At 37.2% G+C, this 27,912-nt stretch overlaps 1 protein-coding gene across 1 annotated transcript in view; it reads right to left on the bottom strand.

Annotated features, from left to right (window-relative positions):
* The window catches only part of LOC138704812 (receptor-type guanylate cyclase Gyc76C-like), a 934,849-nt gene that overhangs the window by 799,203 nt on the left and 107,734 nt on the right, over nucleotides 1-27,912 (bottom strand). Inside the window, exon 2 of the mRNA XM_069833089.1 lies at nucleotides 10,955-10,990. The gene's annotated coding sequence lies outside the window, so the exon portion shown is untranslated. The remainder of the gene's footprint in view (nucleotides 1-10,954; nucleotides 10,991-27,912) is intronic.

The following is a 27,912-nucleotide window of genomic DNA, read 5'->3' on the forward strand; positions in this document are numbered from 1 at the left end:
CTATAGTTGCGAGGTGCGCAGACCTCGTATCTCGCAGTTATAGAAACCACTCTTGTGTAGTCCGGATTTGTGCGAGGCGGGCCTTCCACTTCGCACGTCGCATGCGTCGGTTCAGAAAAATCAAGGCTTTAGTGTCGCTTAGCGGTAACCCAAGAAAGGAGACGCACTGTAGGTACTTATTAGCAAAAAATAAATAAGAAATTAAACAGCAATACTGCAAAATATTTAATTGGTTATACAAAATGTCATAGTCCGTTTACTCCTGAATAATTTTCTTTCTTGGGCAAATGTTTGTCGCAGTAGTACTAACACTAGCAATACACGTAGTTGCTGGGTAACTTTCGGTGCTGGACCCCGGACTTATTTCACCGGCATTATCACCTTCATTTCATTCAGACGCTAAATAACCTAGATGTTGATACAGCGTCGTAAAATAACCCAATAAAATAAAATAAATACACGTAGTTTTACTGAATAACGCCTTGAACTGCAGAGGTTACTTAGCGTTGTAATTCAACGGGGACGAGAAATGGCAGATGATTCTCACATGGAGCCCTCTATTAGGGACAGAGTCGCGTCTGTGGCTAGTGTAATGCCTTGATTTTCCTGAAATCTAGACTGCACGAGAGAGGGCCTCGTCGAATTAACAAAACTACAGTACTGTAATTATGTTTAGGAAATAATGTTGTCACTTCAGACCAATATCCTGTAATTTTGTTAATTCGGCCACAGAAGACGGTGACATTACGTTAGTTATACAGAGAATTAAATTCAAGACCGTAAAAAATGCTGCTTGAAAGCAACATCATAAAAGTAGCAAAATCTAATTTGCTATATTGAATTATTTCAATGTTACAATTGCTTGTTTGTTAAAATGTATACGTGATAAAGTTATGCTATTTGTGTTCTTTTGTTTTGTGTGTTTTTGAAAAATATAATTTCAATTAATGCTCCGCCATAAATGTTGTAACTAAAACCTTGTGCATCCCTCGTGTTTATCGTACGGCTTGTCGTCCTTCCACACGTTACCTGCACTTTGTTTTCGTTTTCACTGTGCCTAAACGAGGCGCTCTACTTTACAATGACAGGAGAAAAATCGGTATACCTCGAGAAAACCTGCCTACACATCGTCTTTGTGTACCACAAATTCCGGTATTTTAACGCAGGTCATCGGCGTGGAGATACGACGCTTTAGTTATTCGGTACCGAGGCGAGTAACAGAAAGCTTGTAAGAGATTGAACTCCGACACTTCCGAATACGAAGCTACTCGTATGACGTTTCCGCACGGACTTCGTTGTTAGAAGAGTGCGCGAACTCCTGACTGAGTAACTACTCTGGATTAGTGACAGGAGTCTGTAGTAGGATGTGGCACAGTCCAGCACTTACGAACTTCTTTCTTTTTTGGTGTGCGAAAGCTCGAGAATGAATGGTTAAGGCTGCACGAACACCTGGGCCTGCTCCGGAGGGCCTGGGGCGGCCTGGACGTGACGCAGAGCTTAACAAGACGGCCGTGAGAACCGAGCGATGATTAACCCTCGCGGATCCCTTCAGATTAATTCAACGAGGCTGCGGACCGCACAGCACCGCGCAAGGAATGCAGACCCGCGCTTGTGAGGAAGGCGGCAATCGCGTATGCAGTAACGACTTGCACACACCTTTCTGACTGCTACAACTAAAGGTACGGTCACACGTCGCTACTTCTGCAGCGCTGCAGTACAAAATACTGCACAACTCTCTTACTGTGACGTGTGAACAACGGTGTAACCCGTAAAGTAGCGGCTGCCGAGTCTGCTGCCCGCTACTTTTTCATGCTGCGCGCAGCTTAGAAGTAGCGACGTGTGGACAGGGTTCTCAGGGTTGCAGCCACAGCATTTTTGATATCGGTTTTATTGAAACTTTTGCAGCGGTTGCGACCAGTGTTGCCACCCAAATGTGCCAATGATACTTTTATTGTTTGGATATGTTTTATTGTTACATGTGATGAAAGGAAATGATTTGTAACAGTTACTAAATGTAAAACACAGAGTATATTTGCTGGTGATATAATTCTTTTTTTTTTTTCTTTTTTTCCGTAGCGTTGTTTTAAGTGAATATGTTGTTGGTTATCATTTAATTATATAGATGTTCTTTAATAGTCTAGCTTTATAGTAAAAATAATGCCAATTTCTGAGTACTAGTTAGGATAGAAAAGCAAATAATATATATAAGTAAGCTATCGCATGAGTTTCATAATCTGAAACTCTAATGCGAACATAACCACAAAATATATATTGAAAAGTCAACATGGAGATGAAAAGCTGCAACTACACTGCGGCTGCAAAAGTAGCGCCTTGTGTGTAAACAGACTCGCAACCTCCAGTTGTAACTTTTGCAGCGCTCGGGTTGCGCAGCACGAAAAGTAGCGTGCAGCGCGCTACTTTTGGCTTACATGTGAACACAACACCTAGCTTTTGTAGCTGCAGTACAAAAGTTGCGCAACAAAAGTAGCGATGTGTAACTGTAACTTCAAACTGTCTTCAATGTAGTGTAAAGTATTAGCAACAATTCTACTGAAAAGAGGTGATGGAAGAAGAAAGTACAAAGAGAATGAATCTAACGATACGGGAAGAGAACCGCAAAGAAGAAAGGATACGGTACGAGAAGAGAGAAGTCAGGCGAGACGAGAACAGACGAGATGTGTCACGTGACATGTACAGAGGAGAAGAAACAAGATGAGGGTAGGAGAAGGCACACATGACGACGTGAAGCGATAAGAGAAAAGAAGAGTCTGTACTTTAGTGGCGTGTAGATAGAAGATGAGACGAAACGATAGGCCTAGTGGCTAGAAGAGAGAAGACGAGACGATACGAGTCAAGATGAGAAAAAACCAGGTGAAACGAGACGAGTTAAAAACAGAGCAAAAAAACAAGAAGATGTTGAGAGGGGGAAGACGAGATGAGGCCATATCAGGCAATAAGATAGGTGTGAACCTGAAAGATAGGTGGCGAGAAGAGAAGAGAAGAGAAGAGAAGAGAAGAGAAGAGAAGAGAAGAGAAGAGAAGAGAAGAGAAGAGAAGAGAAGAGAAGAGAAGAGAAGAGAAGAGACAGAAGAGAGAAGAGACAAGACAAGACAGAACAGAGAAGAGACAAGAGAAGACAAAAGAGAGAAGAGACAAGAGAAGACAGAACAGAGAAGAGACAAGAGAAGACAGAACAGAGAAGAGACAAGAGAAGACAGAACAGAGAAGAGACAAGAGAAGCCAGAAGAGAGAAGAGGCAAGAGAAGACAGAAGAGAGAAGAGACAAGAGAAGACAGAACAGAGAAGAGACAAGAGAAGACAGAAGAGAGAAGAGACAAGAGAAGACAGAAGAGAGAAGAGACAAGAGAAGACAGAAGAGAGAAGAGACAAGAGAAGACAGAAGAGAGAAGAGACAAGAGAAGACAGAAGAGAGAAGAGACAAGAGAAGACAGAAGAGAGGAGACAAGAGAAGACAGAAGAGACAAGAGAAGACAGAACAGAGAAGAGACAAGAGAAGACAGAAGAGAGAAGAGACAAGAGAAGACAGAAGAGAGAAGAGACAAGAGAAGACAGAAGAGAGAAGAGATAAGAGAAGAGAGAAGAGACAAGAGAAGCCAGAAGAGAGAAGAGAAGCCAGAAGAGAGAAGAGAAGCCAGAAGAGAGAAGAGACAAGAGAAGACAGAACAGAGAAGAGACAAGAGAAGACAGAACAGAGAAGAAAGAACAGAGAAGAGACAAGAGAAGAAAGAACAGAGAAGAGACAAGAGAAGACAGAACAGAGAAGAGACGAGAGAAGACAGAACAGAGAAGAGACAAGAGAAGACAGAACAGAGAAGAGACAAGAGAAGACAGAAGAGAGAAGAGACAAGAGAAGACAGAAGAGAGAAGATACAAGAGAAGACAGAACAGAGAAGAGACAAGAGAAGACAGAACAGAGAAGAGACAAGAGAAGACAGAAGAGAGAAGAGAAGAGAAGAGAAGAGAAGAGAAGAGAAGAGAAGAGAAGAGAAGAGAAGAGAAGAGAAGAGAAGAGAAGAGGTGATTGATAACTTTAAGTCTGATCATTGTGCAAGCTTGGTTTAGCAGGCCGTGTACAGTACAAAAATATGTAGAGAGAAACCGGTTGCTAATGGATGTCATAATAATATTATCCCATCCCTTTCAAAACGGGCTTGACTAACTACTCCAATAAAGTGTAACACAACTGTATACAAATGCTATAAATTGAATGCATTACAATTTCTATGAGATGCAAGCAATAGAGCTTCGCAGATATTAATATCCACCGATTCATAAACAATGCTCATACAACATTTTTACCAGGTCGCAGTCTGTAATTCTGTGACAGATAAAAGTTCATTACCTACCTTTTTTGCATAATAAAATTATAACCCTCTTCGCTTTGAAATAATGCTTTAGCACTAGTTTCATATGAATATGAGAGCTGCGGCAAATATTACAAGCAGAATGGAATTAAAAGTTAATGGAAATAATTCTCGGTTTGGAATTTAATATGAAATATATAAGGCAAACAAGAAAAAATTATTTCACTGAAAATAATACAAAACCTGTTTTGCTAGTATGCTACGTACATAGTAAATTCACTAATACAGATATTACGTTTCTGTAGAGCTTTACTCATTATGGTAAGTTTGTAATGTAAAAAAAATTAAGATTAACAGAGATTAGAACCTACTACAACCATTGCTATCTGGTTTAAACCCATGCTTAAGCTACCTAAACTACTTTAATCCGGCGCATTACATAGCTTTCTCGTTTATCTTCGTTTCAGGAAATTTTGTACCCTGTTTCGATAGATTTGCTATTTGAAGAGTCCACTGCAAGAATGATGGATGTCACTTTCTTGTCGAAAATGAACCAAGACTGTCAATGCATAGCTTAAGACATACCTATAGAATGTACATAGAGAGTTACATGGCATTAACACTGATAGTCATTGTCCAGTAATGATTGGAAAATCACAGTTAAGCTTTGAGCGCTAAGCATTTCAAACTTTCAATTGCTTCTCCTGAAAAATGTATTCCAAATTACATCGATCATTCTTGCAGTGGACTCTTCATTTATCAATTTTACTGCTATTTCATTCTTCAGAGGCTTTGATGCAGCTAGAATCAACTCTTCGTTTTGTTTCATAATATATTTTTGAACAAAATTCAGAACATTTACATGGTTTAATAGTGTCATCTTGTGAACTGGAGCTTCAAGGAGACGGGCATGCGGACTGTTCTGTTTCTGGAACTTACACATTTCTCGCCGACCCATTCCTTTTGAACCTTATTGTACGTGCATCGTAGGAAGGAGGTTCTTACGTAATGTTGTCGTGTTGTTGGGGTCAAGTGAGTCCCTTGTTTGCCAGATGGCATCTCATGCGCAGTTTTTTTTTTTGTTCAAATAGCTGTGAAAAAGTGCCACCCTCGGCGATTCCGGGATGGAAATTCCCTTGCACTGTTCCACATACTTGAATTGAATGGACAGTTTCTTGGAAGAGTCTTTTGTGTGGCAGCCACTAGAGGGAAAGAAACAAACTTGACTCCCTATCGTCTTTTCGTAACTCATTTTAGTAACCTCTACTGCTACCTTCAACATTTCCTGGATTGTTTCCGTCATAAGCATCATGACAATGAATGTTTGAATACCGTATTAGATGAAAATGTACTAATATACAAGTATCCGAGTGGAATTTCTGGCTGGTTTTCTCAGGTACTCTGGTTTGATCCATTAGCAATCAGTATACTTTCAGCACTTCTTGTCATCCATGAATCAATAAAATGATAAAATCTTACTGCCCACGTGTTGAATTTCCGAATCTCATGACCAGGGAAAGGAAGTTCATGCCCTAAAAACGTGAAGAATACGTATGCATTTATGCCGTAAAAATAGATAAATATGCTATAAAATATGCATTATTAATCTGAGATTATTCTAACAGAGTAATAAGGTATTGGTAACTTACGTTTAGTCTATGGATTTTGAAGTGCTTGCCTCATTGCTGAATGCCCCATTTACAGTTCACAACTAAGCAGTGACGTATGTTTTCTGTTGTCATTCTTCGCCTGTTGTCTCTCAGCATAGCTTTGTAGCGCGAAAAACTTCGTCCTACGTCACAAGAAGTAAGAGAGGCTTGCACAAAAGCTGTGAGTTGTTCTATAGAAAATTTTGTTGGTTTTTGGGGCGTTTTTCCTTCGAGAAAAATCTTGAATTTCTTTAAGTTGATAATAGCCAGGGTTTTTGGAAATAATATTTGCTGTTTTCTCGTTCACTTTATCTCTTACATTTCCTGGAACCGATGTTAAACTGAATATTGTTCTATCAGAATCTGCTAAAGACTGCAGTAAAGGAATGCCAATTGCTAACTTGAGAGTCTCCCCATGAGGGCGTCATCGTTTGTTCAAAATTCATAAACATAAATTAGTCGTGTTTACGAGGTTACACACTTTTAAAAATGAGGGAAAGACAAATAAACATACATAATATGCAGTTTCCCTGCATAAATGTTAAAATATGATGCTTTTAAAAATAAAGGCAAAATATGCACTTTTATGCACAAGAAAAGTAATATCATTGTATTCAGAAATTTGTGATTCAATTAGATAATCTTTCAGCATATTCACACAACGATAGAGAACAAATATGCAAATGCATGAACTTCCTTTCCTTACTCATGACTGACAAGAGGTGTAACAATTACAGTGAAACCCCTCTGAAAGATCACTCCTATTAACCCTCAATCATCATCATCATTATCATCATCATCATCATCATCATCGACAACTGGATCTCATAGCCAGTTTCGGGTTCAACTTTGTTTCATCTAAATCCATCTCACCATCGCATTTCTGGACGTATACCTTATTTTATTTCAAGGAGTGCAGTTCGGTGGCTCCTTTGAACACCAAACTGCACTCCTTGAAATAAAATAAGGTATACTAAATTGAGGCGTTGAAGTGTAATACAATACCTACATTACGTTTTGAAGCTTCAAAGAGGAAAAGAAATCGGAAGAATAAGTTAAACTGTGATTTACAAATAAATGTCAAGGAACTCCTTTAGATTACAATTCCTGCCAATTCTATCTTTAAGGGAAACTGAAGTAGTGTTATAATTATATCAGCAGGCCTATGTGAATTAAAATAATGTTTATAAAAATTGCCAACAAAATGAAGCAAGAATTTTACCTTGATGTTGAAAGCGAGACATGTATCGTTATTTGCAGATTTTATTGGAAGTTAATTTATAATGCTAGTTTTATGACCGAAAAACTAGGCAGTACTCGACTGGGAAAACGCGCACCACTTTAAGCCTTGGTTTTTCTGAACCGACGCATGCGACGTGCGAGGCCCGCCTCGTACAAATCCGGACTACATGAGATAGTGAGTGGTTTCTATAACTGCGACGTGCGAGATCTGCATACCTCGTAGTTAGAGAAACCACTCACTATCTCTCGCATAGTGCGGATTTGTGCGAGGCGGGCCTCGCAACTCGCATGCGTCGGTTCAGAAAACCAAGGCTTTACTGCATGAACATCGCTGCGCAATAGGGAGATACTAAAAACATACGTACAGTACATCAAGAAGAGTGAAAATTGATACAAATTTCCGCATTATTCCTATATATTTACACTAATTAAGGTATATAATGACTATGATGATGAGTTGCACGTAATATCGTAATACGTTCGTTCCTTTATTAGTGACGTAAGAAGTAACCGCAGGAATTTCATCTGTATGGCGGTTTGTTTCTGCTTTTCACGGGTGAGTTCACATGAAATGAACACACGTCTCTCCACTATCTACTTTGCTAACTTCAACTTCAATTAAATTACCTATTTTTACAGTAACAGTCGACAAAAACTATGCCACCAACATCCGGGGTAGACAAAGATATAGTTTACAGCGTCATTTCTAAAGCTTATCTTTTTCTAATAGTATGACGCAGCAAGGAAAAACATCGGCTTTATTCAATGTTGGCCAGTGCACGCTTTTATAGGGAAGTTATTTTTGTATTGCATACAAAGCAACTAAAATATGACTATAAATTCGCTGGTGGGTAAATGGAGATAAGTCCATTTTTATAATTTACCAGGAGAGAGAAAAATGTGTTAAGCTATTATGTAAGAACGTACATTTTAGATGGAAACTTTATTTGTATTATTTCTCGAGGTGAATGCAGTGCTGAAAAAATGTAATTAGTGTTATTTTTTGCATATTCATAGTATTTTCAGATTAAATGAACTTATCCCTTCTTGCACTAATAAACTTTGGAGATATCCCTTCATTTACTTAATTAAATTATTACTAATTACATTCATTTTATTAGGTTTACTGTATGAACGGTGCATCTGTTATGTTCAGTATATTAACCAACTATGGCATGGCGTAGTGTACCTCTATTCATTCTTAGTGTTCTACCCAAGGGCAGGTCTTTCACTGCTAACCCAGCATTCTCCAGTCTTTCCTATTTTCTGCCTTCGTCTTAGTCTCCGCATATGATCCATATATCTTAATGTCTGTCATCTGATATCTTATTCTGCTCCGAACTCTTTTCTCGAATCATGCCATGCTTGCAGTTTTTCTCGGGAAAGGTAGGTAAATGCGGTAGCTTCCCGTTGCTTTCCTCACACCACTCTCTCTTCCGCATCTTAAAAGATCCCAGGGGTTCCCAGCGTGGAGATGAGAAGAGTGGATTTGACTAATTAGGCCCTCCGGACTTAACCGAAATTCACCACAAGGGTTAAATATCCGTTCTATCAGAGTTTTTGACCCGATCAGAGACCGGGCAATCCCAATTAGCCTGGCTCCCGTACCTCTATTAATACTATATTATTGTGTCGTCAACCATATTCCATGATAGCAGTGCCATTCTTCAAGATAATAATAATAATTCTTTATTTATAATAATAATAATAATAATAATAATAATAATAATAATAATTCTTTATTTATACTGACAGATTTAAGGCCATAGGACAAGATCTATTCACTTTAATTAATAAGCTGCTGAATGAGAATGAACAAAAAATGTAAACTGCTTGTAGCAAGAATCAACTACGTACAGTAATGAGAGGATCATGCGCAGTAACAGGCACACGAATAAAAAGCTTGCAGCAATGAAAAAATCAGAGATAATTTTTTAAAATAATATTAATGACAATGTTTCATGTCCAGCAAACAACATTTCTAGTATTTTATAGAACCCTAGTTCTAAGCTTTTCTATTTGGAAGTTATTCAGCAATTACATAAATTCACAACACGGGAAATAGTTCGGAATTGAGGTTTATTAGTGGTAAAAAAATAGGATAACTTCCAAAAATATAAAATGTGAAAGGGGATAACAAAATTTGTCCACTTCCTTACAGTTAAAGTAAAAAGTTATAATGGAATAAGTTACATCTGTATTAAAAATGAGATTTTTTTATCCCTTTTGTCACGAAAATGTGCACTTGATCCCAGTAAGTGTCAAGGTACGATTAATTCATTTTTCACAATTTTGGACTTATCTCCTTTTTTCCACCCACCAGCGAATTATGAGCGGATCAGAATGAAAACTCTCGTCTCTAAAAGCTGAATTTGTAACGTAAACACAATTTAATCCGCTTGCTTAAATTACCGTTTCCCTAATTTTCTTTGTTGAAATACATTATTTTATAATTTAACGAAAAATTACAGTGTTGCAAAGTCGATTACGAGAATATTAAGAAGATTTACATTTTATACAGACTTTATAGACGAAAAATCGGGAAAAGTAATTTCAGAGATATAAAAGCATAGAACTATGTGCTGACACACAGAGAAATTAAATATGCAGTAATCAAGTAGATAACTGTAAAAGCTAATAACCCCGCAACTGCTTCAAATTCGATTTTATGATGTAAAATAACTAAAACCGAAAACATAAGAATACAATGTTCTTTCGAACTCTGCAGACAATCTTTCCGAGGATAGGCCTACTCGGTGCAAGTATCGGAATGTTATGAGTTGAACTTTTGAGCATTTTAATCTCTTTACTACGTAATAATATAACAATATAAAGCTTTTAAAGTTAATTAAAACAAGGCCACTTCACAAATGTTTGCAATAATTTTTTGAAACGTCGATCACGAACAACTAAAGTGTGCAACGTCGCACCATAGGCTGCCGTACACGTTGTAACCCAAGGGTTCTGCGCACCTCTTCGGAGGATGCGGTAATGTGAATGTGAGCAAGAATCTCCTCTTCATTCAGAATAGAAGTCCCGTACACCAAGCTTTTGATATGATCTTAGAAAAGAAGCCAAGCGGTATTAAGTCAGGTGACCGTGCTGGCCGTGGGATAGTACCACTACGACCGATCCACTGCTGTCTATATCTTTCGCTGAGATGATTTCTACACCGACAACGTGTGCTAGCATTCCTTAATGCTGAAGCCCAGATCATATATGTATCAGACTTATAGGCTTTTACGGCAACAACTTTCATCAATTTCACTATGCTGCCCTATAGTTACTGCATAAGAAGTGACGTTATAACTCTCATTTGAACTGCATGGAGCTACTGTACTTCCATCTAGCGGTCGTTCTCAATCGACGGTGGCGATCCTGGTGCTTGTTCTCTTCCACATGTTACCGATTTTAACATGGGGATGGTCAATCTGTTATATATGTGATCAGAGGCTGAAGTCACAGATCCACAAACTCTAGTAGCTCGGAAAGGTCTCTTCTAAAAATGCTCTGTACATGTTAGCTACTATCTGCAAAACCTGAGTTCCTCTAATATAGTAACGTAAGATACCTGTCCTGATTTAATAGAAAATATGTGCTAACTGGATGGACACAAGCCTGGGATTTCCTACTTCCAGATATGAGTATTACTTCGAATCAAGGCTCCGGCGACCGTAGTTTGATCGGTAGAATTCGGAAACGTTGTATGTATAACATCACAATCAAAGGAGTACTCACCTACGAATCAGAAGTTCGGCGAGTACCACCTAGGTTCTGAAACAAAAAGGGAAAGATTATTACTCACAGATTTATTAAAAGGGTTATGAAAGATGTGCAGTAAATAGAAATAAAAACAATATCAAAGAACAAATAGCGTATATTCTAAGAAGTAAAGTATTTTTGTATTGTGGTCATGTACAACGCATGAGTAATCACAGACTAACTAAAACAATGATGTTGACATAACCTTAAATCCATATAACACCTAGGACTAGATGCCATACCCATATACGATTATAAGAAGATGTGAAGACAGCGTCATTAGTCATAATAGAAGGATGTGGACGATCTAAAATTATAGTAATTTCATTCTAAAATTGTGTAGGTACTTTAAATATAATTACTTCAAGAATATAAAGAAATTTAAATTAAAACACATTCACATACAGAGTGTTTCAGAAATAAGTATACAATTTTTAGGGATAATAGACTGAGTCTAGGCGATTATTTTAAGGACAGGAACATGGGATTTCCGATTCATTGCGTAACCTGTAAGATACGCAGTCGGTGATGTGTTATTTTTGGATGAAAGAGGAAACAATACATAGGAATTAAAAAAATACTGTAGTGGTAGGCCTATGGGGTCTTAAGCACATGATGTCTAAAAATGAAAAATAGAAGTGAAAAATCAGTTTTAATTCAAATTTACTAGAGAGTATGTCACAATAAGTGTTCAAAGTGTCCGTCATTGCCTTGATTAATTCCACTTATTCATTCATTCATAGTTTTCTTCACTGCAAACCCAGTATTCTCCAACCAATCCTATTTTCTGTCTATTGTCTTGATTACACAACTCAAATCGTTGTACCACGGACCGTTGAACATTGAGGAATACTTCATGCTCTTGATCTCAGACATCATTTCCAGCAGCAGAAATTAGTGCTACTGATTGTTCCGGAGTATTTACAGGTTCTGATATACAAGAGCCTCCATGTGTCCCCACAAATAAAAATCAAGTAGTTTGAGATCATACAAGTCTTCGACGAAAGTAGGTTAAGAAAAAAGCAAGTCCAGGACACAGCCGTCTATACAATTAACACAACACGAAATGAATAGCAGCTGATAAAATGCAGAGCAATACATCTTCAAAAGGTGGCACACCAGTGTAAACAAACGAAAGTAGACCTCTAAGTGCTCTGTAGGCTGCCTAATCTCCAGGTCCAAAGACATCAATCTGGCATTACACAGTGTCGGAATTATGTGTCGGAGACACTATATTGCCGTTCTTAAAATAATTGCCTACAACCCAACCAATCATCTCTAAAAGAATTTGTACTTATGAAACACCCTGTATAGTACGATTTTCTTCTTGGATTTCTATTGCACAAGAAATATTAGAGCAGTTACAGGTTACATTTTTGGATCTCAGCATCGAGAAGTTTATGACTGAGGTTTATGACGTTGCGAGTTGCGCTCTTCATTGTTACTGATGTTGTAGTTTGGTAGATAGTAGAGTGGATTATTTGTAGGTAGCATGGATCACATTTCACTCAAGAATACAGAACAATATTAAAATAAGAGCAACAAAAACAAAATACAAAGATAAAATTACTAAGCTACGTGGAGAGAATTACAGAAGCGGATGGAATCAGAAATAAATTTGATTAGAGGAAACTGACAAGGGAACCTTCCACAGGTTGAAACACATTTTCAATTTCTGCACACTGGTAACTAATTTAAAGGAGAAGTGACATGCAAAAACTGTATATGTTAACAAAAATGTAAGAGAAAAAATATAGTTAAAAAAACATCGTAAAGTTTTCGTTTTCCTGCCGATCCAGAGCTGCATTCGAGTTTCGGTTCGGTTCCTGCTTGCCTGGTTATTTGGTTGGAGTTTGTCCGAGGTTTTCCTATAAGGCGTATGTCACGTAATCTCTGGCAAATCCTTGGTCTCATCTCACCAAATACTACGTAGCCATCATCAATTCTATCAACACTAAATAAACTCGTAGCTGATACAGCGTCGTCAAATAACCGACTAAAAACAAAATATAGCCTATACAGTACGTTTTTTCTGATTGTAGGACAGAGATTTAACATTGCCTTAAGAAAAATTATAGACAATATAAAAACAATAATTAAATAACTCAATCAGCGGATCACGTTTAGAAACTGTCGAAGGCTGCTAATTTCTAAACATGATTGACTGATTAAGTTATTTCTTCACTGTTTTTATACAGAGTCAGCCAAAAAAAATGTATACACTCTTTGTCAGACTGTATCGGGATATTGATATTGTCAATTAATTTGAATTATGAGTATGCTGTAGTACGGTCTTTCGCTCAGCAGATGTCAGTACTTTCATGACGACAGTGAGACAACAAAATGGCTGGAGCACGCTTGACGTTCGAGCAGCGAAAATGCTTTCTGACGTGGTTTATGAGGTTTGAAGTGCAGCGTTAGTGGAGGCGGCAGTACGAAATAGAACCCCCAACCCGCCTAACAATTAAACGCAATATTGACAAGTTTGAGGCGTATGGAACGATTTGTGATATTGACAAAAGAAGATCGGGAAGACCGCGTACAGTTACAAGTCCTGCTTCGTCGGCTCTCGTGTTGGAAAGGTTTGTTACTTCTCCACAGAAGTCTGTTACGCAATGTGCACGTGAAGTGGGGATTGGCAGTACAAGTGTACGAAGAATTCTGAAAGCTGCTAAGTGGAAAGTTTATATCCCACGATTACTGCACGCGATTAATGATGACGATCCTGATCGTCGAATGCAATTTTGCGAATGGTATCAGCGAATTGTAACTGAAGACGAACAACTTGTGTGGTCTTATGAGGCCCAGTTTAAACTTAATGGAACAATGAATCGGCATAACTGTGTCCATTAGGCACTGGAAAAATCCGCATGTTCATGTCGATAAGGCGGTCAATCTACCAGGGGTTCATGTTTAGTGTGGAGTATCATGTAGGGACTTAGTAGGATCCTTTTTCTTTGATGGTACTGTCACATCAATAGCTTTCGTAAAACACGCTATGAAATGTTTCACATAGAATAATTTTTTCTCGAAAAGAAAGCAAAAACGAGGAAAATTGTATTACACTTTTTGTTTAAAATATCTCAAAGAATAACCCCTTGAAATTAATGACATTACTTACGGTTAATTCTGTATAGCTTTCTTCTGGCAATGTTAACTCCCTACGTCCTATACCCAGAAATACACACGACACAATAATTGTTCATACACACATGCGAGGGTTGGGTTCGACACGCAATTGAAAGGAGCTCATAGAATGATTATAATCAAAGATAAGGAATGTAACAGTAGAAAGATTCGAACCGGCGACATCACGCTTACTAGTGTGCCGACGAGACCCCACAACAGAAAAGCTGATGGCAGGAGAGGTGCGAATTGATGACGTAAAAAGCCGTAGTAAACACGGTTATATAAACTATATTTTAATGGTTAAATTATTCGTCTACGCCTACAGACTCCACTCTTAGTAATAACACTCCTCTTACAATTTGATACGGCTTTCTTTTAATACAGAGCTTTCAGATCGAATTCTCTTCTTTCGAACTGAGACATGGAGAGAAAAAAATGCGAGCTAGGAGAAAAGGAAAAGAGGAGACAGTGAGCGAGGTAAGAGGATTTTCAGTGACTGTGGAACAAACAAAAAGATACACAGTGCTGTAATGAAAGGATGGTCAGCTGTTTAAGAAATCCGTCCACCTGCAGATGACGCCAAAGTAATGATAAAGAAAAGCAACAGCCTGTAACTTCGAATTGTGCGTCACTATTTACGTATTAAATCCTCCCACTTGTGTTTCTAAACCTCTAGAGATCAACTCAAGAATTTGAAGGATGAAAGTGATTTCCAAAGCTCACACGCAGAGCAACTACATCATCTGACGCAGTGTTGCCATACCTACTGATTTAGCAGGATATTTCCTGTTTTTTTTTTACATTGAATCTACTGCTACTGTTTTTTTTGTCAAAAGTCCGAATTTCTCCTGCCTTTTTGGCATGCTGCAGTTACCTAGTTCTATGTTCTATGCAGTCATCTAGTTCTATGATTTTCAACTCATTACTTTAGTACACATCATGTCTTATTTTTGCATCTCAAGGAGTCGCCTCTCGCCTGAGTCCAGAAGCGGATTATGATATCAGCACACAGCAGATAAAGACCATTTTTATACACGTGGCTCAGAGTTATGGGTCGCTCCAATCCATTCGATAGTCTAAACCTAATTAAATAATGATAGAGAACGAATGTTTGAAACCTTACCACGAAAGGATGCGCACGCGCGCGCGCGCACACACACACACACACACACACACACACACACACACACACACACACACACACACACACACACACACACACACACACACACTCTCTCTCTCTCTCTCTCTCTTTCTCTCTCTCTCCCCCTCTCTCTCTCTCTTTGTGCAACGTAAGCATGTGATAACTGTCGTCGATTTGCAAAAGGAGACATGTCGAAAATAAAGTGTTGGTAAATCGCAAAAACTATAAGTTAAATTAAAATGTTCATATATTTTTTTCTAATAGATCACTATGGATACCTCGTACATTCAGGATCCATGAACATTTTAATATTTTAAGTGTGTTATGATTTTGTTGCGATTTTCTAACACTTTGTTATTTTGGACGTGTCCCCTTTTGCAAATCGACGACAGAATTAAGTTATTTCATTGTTTTAGGGACTCGGGGAATAGAGGAAGAACGAAACTTATTCAGTAGTGAAGTTTGTTTCTGATTGTGTACACGTGAAATAGTGAGAGAGAGAAGTGTAGGTAATGGCATTTTTATATAACATATCTTGCACAGTGATCTTTTAAAACGAGTCAAACTGTCCCAGCAAGAAAGAAAAGTAAATACTCCCAGAATATTATAAATCAGAGTGGGACAATGATGAACAGTTTAAAGGATAGTTATTTAAAAGCAAGAAAGGGGTTAATTTTTCGTCTGTTATAGTCGCAGGTAATGCAATACTGTATTTAATATCACCTTTAAAATAAATCACGTTGTATCGAAAAAAAATTTGTGAATACACGAAAAATTCCTGATTGATATATTAATGCGAAACATTGTCAATAAGACATTACTGTATGAAAACAAAATTGCATGACTTAGTTACATATGCTGAGTAGAGGTGACAGTAATTATATTTAGCAAAATTGTTCCATTTCATTGGTTAGGGATGTACTATATTGTAATACAACAGTATCGTCTTTCTTACAGTACACTATTTTGTAAGTGATGTTATAATACAAAGAGGAAATTCATGTTTAATTAATCTACTGTAATCTCCTGTTTTTTTCGATGATTTTCTCTTGATTTTCGTGAGTAGGTCGTGGCAACACTTCATCTGAGTAATCCCTTAAGAGTACCACCACGGACACTGATCTTCAAACTTTATTCGTTATACCAAATACTGACTTCCCTTGCATTTTCTATGTATGCAGACTTTTGGAACATTCTGTAGTTCGCTTCCCATGGTGCACAAGAACTACAGCTTCTGGCATCGCCTACAGATGAAAACGGTTGAGTGAATGACGAAGTTAAGTACCTGCCACCGGAAAAAAGAAGTTCCGAAAATGGAGCAGTTCCTGAAAAGAAAAGATGATTGTAACAGTTGTTCTGAACGGACAAAAAGTTATTCGAGGGGCCAGAGTTCGCCTTGAACGCGGTTCAATGCGTTCCTTTTTACTGAATGTACATTTCCTGACAATCTTCGTCTTGGAATTGTTGCCAGACAACTCCTAAATCCATACAAGAAGAAATGACATTTCTTTCAATTTTACATAAATCGCTGTGCTTACTGATAAATAAACGAAAAAGAAACCATCGTCCGGTCTCTGCTGCGGTGTTCCTTTGAAAATTAAATGTGAAATAGAATCCAACCTTGTGCACGTGTTCATTTACGTTCTCGCCCACGACCTCCTCTGACGCACAATACTGTGAAATTTTATACCAGCTATAGCTAATTAAATTCCATACTATTAACTTTGTAAGATTAGAATTTTATTAGTCTTCGTTAAGAGCAAAGGAGGATTACAAGAATATGTTCCTTACCCAGGACCGAACTCACTATTATCTCGATAAAGAGTCAAGACTGCACCACAGTCTAATATATACAATCACGAAGCTTGAGTTGTGAGGGTGCTAGAACAATAGACTGTGCCAGTACTATTTCGCATTGTCTGTATTGAGGCGATATTAGCGATCCTAGTGGTTAGCAACTATCTATGGATGCATATTTATTACATATTGAGCTTCGTGACTGTATATACTAGGCTGTGACTGCACCCTGTCAATTGTAGGCCTATATACTACAACTACCACATGTTTAAATTTGTTATTCCGTAGTTAATTTATGATGTAGACAACTTCCTATACCACAACTTGTGCTAGTTACAGAAGATCCTTCTGTTATCTTAACCGGATGAGCGATTGCCATTGTTTCCATTTTGTGTCATCAGCTGGCTAAAATATCTGGAGTAATTATCTCACTCACGCTAAGGTCATTACTCTCTTATGCCTTGGTAGTACAGTACAATAAATTGTTTCCATACTCTTTGCATACTCGCTGAGTCTTTTTTTATTATTTTTTAACCGTCGTCGGTCGCATGCCGAAATATCGTTTGTCACTCGGTGTTCAACGTGGGAATTCTATTAAAGCAAACAAGAGAATTAATGTAGATGAACACGCAGGAAATATAAATTATTCCAGTCAGAAGTAGGACAACAGCATAAGAACATTAGTAAGATCAATATGCGTTCTAAATATTTTTACAGAAAATGAAACAAGACACGTTTGGACATTGAAATAACATTGTAGTATTTAATTCCTATGTTTACTTTTTTTCAAATACAGACACACAAGAAAAACCTATACAATACAAGGATGAGAGGATATAACTGTGCAGATTTTAACAGCTTATTTCTTGGAAAGAATACAAGAAAAATTCTAATACCATAATAGTCCCAAATGAATCCTACTTTCATCAGAAGAAAAGTCCTCTAAATCTTACTTTTTTACTCGATAAGTACTATCAGCACGATTCTTATTTTTTACGCTTTATAAATTATTAGAGAAACTGATAAGAAATTATTCATCTCTTCGAAGTTTCAAAATAAACTGGACGGTTTTCTTGCAAATTAACAGGTATAGGTCACGCCACCGTTTTTGGCATGTGAAATACGTAATGGGAACCTTAAGTGCGAGTGTCTTACATTTGTAGCAGAGTATGGGCGATAAAGTTGGCAATTGTGATTGGCAAATTGTTGAAGTGACGTGTCTTTAGGAGGAGGTACCGTTCTCAGCTGCAGTGACAACAGAAGCTCACTGACTGGACACTGTATTCAAGGACACACCGCAGGAACGCTAGCGTAGGGAACCATAAGTGCGAGTATCTTACTTTTGTCACAGTCTGGGCAGCAAGACTGGCAACTGTGGTTGGCAGATTGCTGACGTAAAGTGTATAGGTGGTACCATTCTCAGCTACACTATCAACAGATGCTCGCAGACTGTGCATTGTACTCAAGGACGCGTGCCAGAACGCTGGCGTCAGTAATATCGTTATTTTTTGCCATTAGGAAGTCTGGCAACCCTACTGCAGTGACAAAGGGACGGAATGCTGCTATTCAGACTTGAGTTCGTATGCATAAGTAAGTCGACGATGCCCTGTTGCCAAACTACGCAGACTTTCAGCGTAATTGTCTAATATTAATCATGCACTTAATTATAAAAATGTTAATACATTTTAATTTAATTCCTGTCATGTTAATTGAGTTGTTTTTCTGGGAAACTCAATTAACATGACAGGAATTAAAAAGTGTTGAAGGCCATAGAATTCAATACCATGGAAGTAAAATAGCCTAGTGCTAATAGTCTATAATAACTAAAAGTTGTAATGCAATCACTGGCATCTGTTTATTTGCTCAGTGTGAAACTTTGTAGGAATTTTCTTGACAATAACTTTGATATATGATGAATAACTGGAAATACTGAATCGAATGGAATATTCCATACGTTCATCAGTAAGCCCTGTTAGTTTATGGAATGAAGTAACAAATAAAGGAATAAGATTGGCTAATACAAGTAAATTGAAAACTCTACTAGGCCTATATGCTGATGACCAGATAATAGTAGCAACTACAGAATGCGAATTACAAAGGAACATTTAATTAAATTACATACTGTAAAATATGTCAACATTATAATTTTAAAATATCTATTGAAAAATAAAACCAAGGTTATGACTTAGGACATACCAAGTCAAACAACAAATTGGATCCAAAACGCTAATAGAACACATCATAGCAAAAATTTTCATTACCTAGAATGTGACATCTCATTTCATTATGACAGTAATATAATGAAGAAAGAAAATTTTCAAGGCATACTCGTATGTGCAACGACAAAACGATCACTAAATAACAAAACAACAAAAGAGCGAAAATTAAAATTCTATATAACATTAGCAGTACTAGTTTTACTCTATAGCTCAGAATCCTGGATACGGAAGAAACAAGATATGTAGTCCGGGTCAGCTTACTTCATACAGTAAGGGTGAAACGTAACCATTTTTCCCCCCATTACTACATGTGCTAGTGGATTGTGGTGATTTCTAGTTTGCATGTTGAATTTTCTTTTGCCAACTTCGTTTCGAATTTCGATACTGACAAATACTACAAATGGTAGTGATTTTGTAAATGGCATTGGCAGCTGAGACAAATATCGACAATATTTGTTGGCACAGGAGTTCCAAGAAATTCAAATTGTACTAGATTTTTGAGCCGGTTACTGGAAGCTAATGAAATTTTAAGATACTAATAATTAATTAATCAGTATTAATATTAATACATAAGTTAATAGCTATTTTGTGTGTTGCTTTGTGGTTATAATTCAAGACTATAGTCAGGTAAGTTTTCGGAGTTAGTACTAATAATTTCATGTGGTCAAACAAAATACATTTTTAGGTTAGGTCTCGTGAGCCAATTGTTGAGTCAAACCAATGAATTTCGTACTGCCAGAAAAATTGAATTATTTAGACTATCATTCCAACATAAAGTACGGTAAGTAAATAAGTCATTTAGTACGTAGGATCGTGTGATATCTGGTAACAGTTGGCAAAATTGACAAGACGGCAATATTTGCTGTTTAGAAACTGTTCTTATGTGACCCTCACTATAAGATAACAGCAGAATAAATGCAATTTTTACGTTTTGTTAGAAGATGTGCAAGGAAAGCCGGAATTGAAAATATATAAACTAGACAAGACCTTGAAATATTTTCAATAAGAAATAAACTAAAAACATATGGACACTACTGGAAAGATCTTACAGGCCTAGACAGAATGAAGAAGATATCCTAAGCAAACAATGCAATGCAAACCAAAAGTCAGATGTAGTCAGATCTAGGAAGCGATGTGCTACACCCAGAAGAGGTCTAATGATCTAATCCGTGGATGATGATGATGATGATGATGATGATTATGATGTTCATGTTTGAAGATTAAGATTCACAAAAGTAAGTTGAACCAAATAAGACCTTCAATAATTCTCAGGATTTAAGGCAGCCGATTCGAAGATAAGTGATAATATTAATTTATTACAGTCTCCTTGAAACAATTTTCCTCTTTATTAAGTTATGACGGCGATCTACTAAATCTGTTCTTGCGACCTACTGATAATCGCGATCGACAGTATTGCTTTCCCTGGACTTGGATATCATTATGGAATGAGCGTTTGTTCCAGTTCTTCATGGAGAAAACATTTTCTGTATGGTACCGGTGCCCACCCAATATCGTGATGAATTTGGGGAGCTACAGTTAGCAGGAAAATCTGTTTTCGCTAGTCAGCTATAACGGCAGGGTTATTATCATGCTACTACAGGTTACTCCGTGCTGGTTGAATAATCATTTACCTCTGTTGAGGTATATGTCCGTGAGACCACCAGTCGGTCGGTGAGTTTGTACTTTCATGGGCTGTCGTGTAACGGATTTATTTATTTATTTTTATCTAACAATTAAAATTAATTAAAAGCGAGGTAGTAAAAATGTAAAAACTAGTTCGATTAATTAAAATGTGTCTCAGTGAAACGTACAGCAGAGTCCGTATAGGTCAATTTCTGTCAGATGCGTTTCCCATTCACTGTGGGCTAAAGCTAGGAGATGCGCTATCACCTTTATTTTTTAACTTTGCTCTAGAGTATGCCGTTAGGAAAGTTCAGGATAACAGAGAGGGTTTGGAATTGAACGGGTTACATCAGCTGCTTGTCTATGCGGATGACGTGAATATATTAGGAGAAAATCCACAAACGATTAGGGAAGACACGGGAATTTTACTTGAAACAAGTAAAGAGATAGGTTTGGAAGTAAATCCCGAAAAGACAAAGTATATGATTATGTCTCGTGACGAGAATATAGTACGAAATGGAAATATAAAAATTGGAAATTTATCTTTTGAAGAGCTGGAAAAATTCAAATACCTGGGAGCAACAGTAACAAATATAAATGATACTCGGGAGGAAATTAAACACAGAATAAATATGGGAAATGCTTGTTATTATTCGGTTGAGAAGCTTTTACCATCCAGTCTGCTGTCAAAAAATCTGAAAGTTAGAATTTATAAAACAGTTATATTACCGGTTGTTCTTTATGGTTGTGAAACTTGGACTCTCACTTTGAGAGAGGGACATAGGTTAAGGGTGTTTGAGAATAAGGGGCTTAGGAAAATATTTGGGGGTAAGAGAGATGAAGTTACAGGAGAATGGAGAAAGTTACACAGCACAGAACTGCACGCATTGTATTCTTCACCTGACATAATTAGGAACATTAAATCCAGACGTTTGAGATGGGCAGGGCATGTAGCACGTATGGGCGAATCCAGAAATGCATACAGAGTGTTAGTTGGGAGGCGGAGGAAAAAAGACCTTTGGGGAGGCCGAGACGTAGATGGGAAGATAATATTAAAATGGATTTGAGGGAGGTGGGATATGATAGAGACTGGATTAATCTTGCTCAGGATAGGGACCAATGGCGGGCTTATGTGAGGGCGGCAATGAACCTTCGGGTTCCATAAAAGCCAGTAAGGAAGTAGTAAAAATGTGGAACATGGACATTCAAACTTAAAACAACGCCCAAAAATTCTTGACTTTAACCATTCATCTTCAACTCCCACTGGCTTAGAAACTGCAATTAATATTATTATCAGACGAGGTACATGAGGACGATACGTTTATGTACAAAACTTTGGAAAAATTATGGTCTATGCGTATAAACTTCAAACTGTAATTTGAAAATTAATTTAATTAAAATATCACATATTCTGATCGCCAACACTTTCTGTTTGGTGTAGGTTTAGTACAAATAGCATATGTCAAAGGGGTCTTTTCGTTGAGTCTGTGTGCATCAGATTACAAATTGAAATACGAACACCGTGAAGTCGCAAATGAAAATGTTTCACGATATGGACTAATTAGTGCTGGGAGATGTGGGAATTAATTTGTGAGTGCATTAATTTAATTACATCCCCAAACGATGAAATTAATATAACGATCCGCACGCAATACGACACAGAGTTATTTAATACACGTATGCAAAGGCGCTGAATTCCAAAGACTGGGTAATTTTGAAGCGAGGACAAACCGGCAGAGGTGAATTTTATTTTTGTAAAAAATTCAGATTTTGTGATTTTTACATAAAAAATACTTTACACTTTGAAGAATATCTCTACAAAATGTCATTTGTCTATGATACCCGAAACAATAAAATTGTTTTCGCCGTCATTTTTAAAAGCCTGCATCAAATAAACATGACAGCCCAGCTACGCCCAGGCATTTAAATCTGTCAGCAACTTCTGAAACATGTCTATCGCCTCTGTTTGGAATGCACAATGTTGGTTTTTATCTTTGTTGTCAAGTTACCTTAGTTAAATTGTAATAGTTTGTCATATTTTCCAAATAGATATCACTTATTTTCGATAGTTGTTGGTTGTATTTAGAAATTTATTTTCCTTGCAGTTGTTTCCAGAGTTGGCTAAGGTAAATGTTTAAAATTACTTCGAGTATAACAGGGAATGGGATAATGGGTTATCTGTTATTACAATTCATAACAGAATATTATATTATATTCGGAAGGGGGACACTAACAAAAGACCCAGAGTTACGACCTAGTAGATCTATTGCGCTTACCCTTTGCACATTTCAGAGAGTGCTGATGACCACTGTTTTATAGCTTATAGTGGTAACGCAAAGTTTTGAAGTGTTAGTGAAATCAGAATAGTGTCAGTGAAACATGTTGTAGTTCCAGTGCAGTGAGTGAGTTGAGAGCTAAATTAGTGTAGTGCTAGAAGGTATTTGTGCAAGTATAAACATATCGTATACTTACTCGTGGGTTTTAGTTCAAACTTAGATTTAAGATACAAATTATATTTACTTTAAACGTTATTTTGAGTGATCGTGCTTCATTTGATTTACGAAGCTCCTTGCTAATATATTATTATTATTATTATTATTATTATTATTATTATTATTATTATTAATGGTTATTAATGAGTGTAATTAGTTACAATTGCCACCAGGTATTTAACGATTTGCAGTGTGAATAAATACATACATATCCAAAATGTATCTTCTTCTACAATGTGACAGCTAAGACTGAAATTTTTACACAATATTCTCTAAAATGACCGATGGAATTTTTGTTAGGGCTGAACTTCATTAAAAAAAATAAGAAGTAAAATGTTGACCAGTTTATTTTTTTTAATTTTCCATTTTGTCTTCATTTTTTTTTCTCGAGTACAAAAAAAGATATTCAAAAAGATATTCAAAATTCTATCGGACATTTTATTCATGACATACTGAATGAGAAATAAAACAATAGAGCATAATATTAATTTTCGAGTGAGAAGATACATTTCATTTTGTTACATTTTTTTTTTTTGGGAAAATTAAAGATAAAAAAATTATATCTCAAAACCTATTAGAGATACTGAGTTCAAACTTTCCACAGTTACTTTTAGTGTCAAATAGACTGTGCAAAAAAGTAGGTTTATAGCATGTATAGATTGGAAGAATCACAATTTTCTTCTCAGTACCCCCTTAATTCTTTTCAAGCAAAGGTAATGGGCATCCAAGTAGGATAATAAAATAAATATATATAAATTTCAATCATAATTTATATATATTTATTTTATTATATTACTAGATATATCTGAAAATATAAAATGAATTTTAAATTATCCAAGTAGGAGTTTTCTGTAGACATACCACTTAACAAAGGTTCTAGTGGTTTTCCTCTTCATTTCCGGGAAAATACTGTGGAGGATGATTTCTGCCACATCCTTTTCACACTTATATTCACACCAATTTTTATCACAAACTTTCGTAATGAATTGAGACACTCATCCGTTCCATTTTCACAACCACCGGGACTGTAGTCTAGATAGGTAGATAGGTAAGTAGGATTATTCAGTTTCTCTATGTCATGGATCAGACGTCCCGGTATTTGGTACTTTGTCTCTGTGTTCCTAAAAGTTTAACGATATCATTTTGAGAGCCGTTTTATTTTCTCACGAATTTTAATGCGATTTACTGAAAACATGTTGGCAGCTCCGCTTAATGTTTCAGAGTTTATAGCATTAGTGTAATATGTCACTAGTTAGCTGTGCAATGGAGAATGAAAGGAACTGGCCACTCTATCCCATTATTTCCTAGCTTAGTTGCTTCATCAGTGTTGCCTTATTGGTGTCACTTATGAGGCTCAAACCTGACTTCGAACAGTTGTTTAAACAACTACAATTCAGATCATGTTCGATTCGATGTTAAACTGCGTTAGAAAAGCAAAGTGGCTGTTCCCTCTGATGTGTTATTATTAGGTAACGAAGTTTAGACATCAAAATCATTGCCCAGAGGTGGCTACAGGTTTAAGGCACATTGGCTATAGCAGAGGTTTTCAAACTGTGGGATTCGTTCCAATGGGGGGGGGGGGGGCTCAAATAAATGAAGACAGACTTTTTTTTTTTTGCATTTTTATTTCAAATTTAAGTGTTGAAATAAAAATATAATCACAACAAAAGCATTGCAGTAAAACATTTATAAGGCACAGATCTGATGACTAACATGTACTGCTTTTATAGTTGCTTATTTTCAATCCAGAAAGCTCGAGACTTATCGGTATATGCCGCAAACATTCGGGTAACAGCGATATATGCCGCGAACATTCGGGTAACAGGAAATAACATCATAATACGGCGCAACTGCACATCGGCAGCGATAGCCAGTGTTGCCAATCGAGTTTAAATTTCCGCATATTGGGTTATTCTATCTATCTCTCTATCTCATATTATTGAGAGGGAGGGGCCGCAGAATTATCCAAGGCGAAAAAGGGGGCGTGAAATACGAAAGTTTGGGAACAGCTGGGCTGTAGGATCATGTCTACTTCACTGATGTACCTTCAGGGTACGCAAAATGAAAGACGTCGCATGAAGGGAGCTCTGTTCATTCGAAGTTTAATGGATTCGGGTTTTGTATTCTTTACTGCATTCTAATATGCTTTTTCGACGCATGCCTGTTTTCTGTTTGAAAAGTAAACATTTCGTAAGGAGTTCAGTTGTGATTTAGTGAAGGTACAGTGAAGCTGTATTAAAATGCCGCCCATAATATCTGCAACTTTGCCAGTGCATGTAAAAGACTTCGGAGATCACTATTTTTCAGTCAAGGAGGAAAATATATTATGTTGTAAAGTTTGTAAGTTATATAATAATAATAATAATAATAATAATAATAATAATAGTAATAATAATAATAATAATAATAATAATAGTAATAATAATAATCATCATAATCGTCATCAAGATATGGCAAGTTATATATGAAGGATTCAGAGCCATAGTGGGCAAGCGCCATTTATTAAAAACGGAGAAAGCAAGGGTTAAAGTTAAGTGAATGCCATAGTTTAAAGAAGATTGACATATTATTTAGTTATAATGTGTATACTTTATATTACTTGCTACTGTATATGTTTCCATTGAATTATGGTAATAACGTCATTTTAACCATTTACGGTTTTAGTAAATGGCGCTTAGCCCACTATGGTTCTGAATTCTTCATATATGTATTGCTGTTGTTGCATTAGCATTAAAATCGAGAAAATTTAATATTTATTCCTATTTCTTTTATCATAAGAGCATAAATTTGCAGTTGTAATTGTCTGAAATTTAATAAGTAAAATTTTTGTTTCATATCTCGCAGCCAAGTATTTTATTTAAAAATCCAGTCACCCTTCAGGAACCAACATCATTCCGTCCTTTCTCCATTCTATCATCACTGCATAGCGTTCTCCAATCCCGGATGGCAACCCACGGAGGGGACTGGCCTAGGAACGAGAGGGGCACCTGTCAAAACCCGTGTAGACCGATTGTTTAGTCCTGACAGCTCAGCGACGCAAAAAAGGGGAAATAATCGGAGGAGTGGGGAGAGTTCCGGAGTAGAGATAAGGGCGAGCGGTCGGTAAAGGCAAGCGAGTGAATAAACCGAACACCCCTTGGGGTAACTAAAGCCTTGGTTTTCCTGAACCGACGCATGCGACGTGCGAGATGCAAGGTCCGCCTCGCACAAATCTGGACTACACGAGAGATAGTGAGTGGCTTCTATGGCTGCGAAGTGCGCAGACCTCGCATCTGCAGTTATAGAAACCACTCACTATCTCTCGTGTTGTCCAGATTTGTGCGAGGCGGGCCTCGCACCTCGCACGTCGCATGCGTCGGTTCAGAAAAACCAAGGCTTTAATGGACTCGCCTGTCCCACGCGCACATCTCCGGCGACTGTCAGGACTAAATAAACGTACTGTACGCAGCGAACCTTAGTGTAGTCAGCCGGTGTGGATTGGGAATGCGCGTAGTTGAGAGTCAGTATAATAAGTCTGTCAGATGGACACAGCGATGACGTTCGCCCTCCTTTTCAGGATAATAAAAACAGTACACATGAACACTTAATCTAATCGAACAGCACCCAATCGCAGTCCAATAGACCCAAATTCGATTGACACTAATCCTACCAACCAAACAGGTTTCTAATTTACGTTTAAGTCCAACTAAGAACCATGTCGTTCTTATCGTTCTGAATATACAGATCAATAATGATGTTATTAACATTCTCTATTTTGGCCAAATTCCAGTACTTCACAGAGCACAGTCATAACATCTTACGTAATTCTGAGCTCCTCTAACATACGTCATAGTACGGTACAAAACAGTCTGAAGTAATAAGCTTTGGCAAAGACAACATTTCAACGTAGGACGGCTTACAATAGAAAGGAGTTTACTTTAATATTACTTGGTTCTTTCAAACTTAAACGAAAACAAAAATACGGCAAAGGAAAGTGCAGTAATAAAACATGTATTATGAAGCTAAAAAAGAACGGCTATGGTGACGACCTGTACAAAGAATATCAGACGTCGAAAGTTAAAAATATACTGTATAAAGCAGCCATGAAAATGTATCAGTGATGAACTGATGAGAAAGAAAAATACGGAAGATGAAAAAGGAACGTCGAAGACATCATCATTAAAACAAAGAGGAGTTTCGAAAATACCGTGAAAATTGGACATCAGAAATCAGGAAGTAAATATATACATGCGTGCATGCATAAATAAATACATAAATACGTGCTTAGGAAAATATTTGGGGCTAAGCGGGATGAAGTTACAGGAGAATGGAGAAAGTTACACAACACAGAACTGCACGCATTGTATTCTTCACCTGACATAATTAGGAACTTGAAATCCAGACGTTTGAGATGGGCAGGGCATGTAGCACGTATGGGCGAATCCAGAAATGCATATAGAGTGTTAGTTGGGAGACCGGAGGGAAAAAGACCTTTAGGGAGGCCGAGACGTAGATGGGAGGATAATATTAAAATGGATTTGAGGGAGGTGG

The sequence above is a fragment of the Periplaneta americana genome, chromosome 8, assembly GCF_040183065.1.
Source record: "Periplaneta americana isolate PAMFEO1 chromosome 8, P.americana_PAMFEO1_priV1, whole genome shotgun sequence".
NCBI classification, from domain to species: Eukaryota; Metazoa; Arthropoda; class Insecta; order Blattodea; family Blattidae; genus Periplaneta; species Periplaneta americana.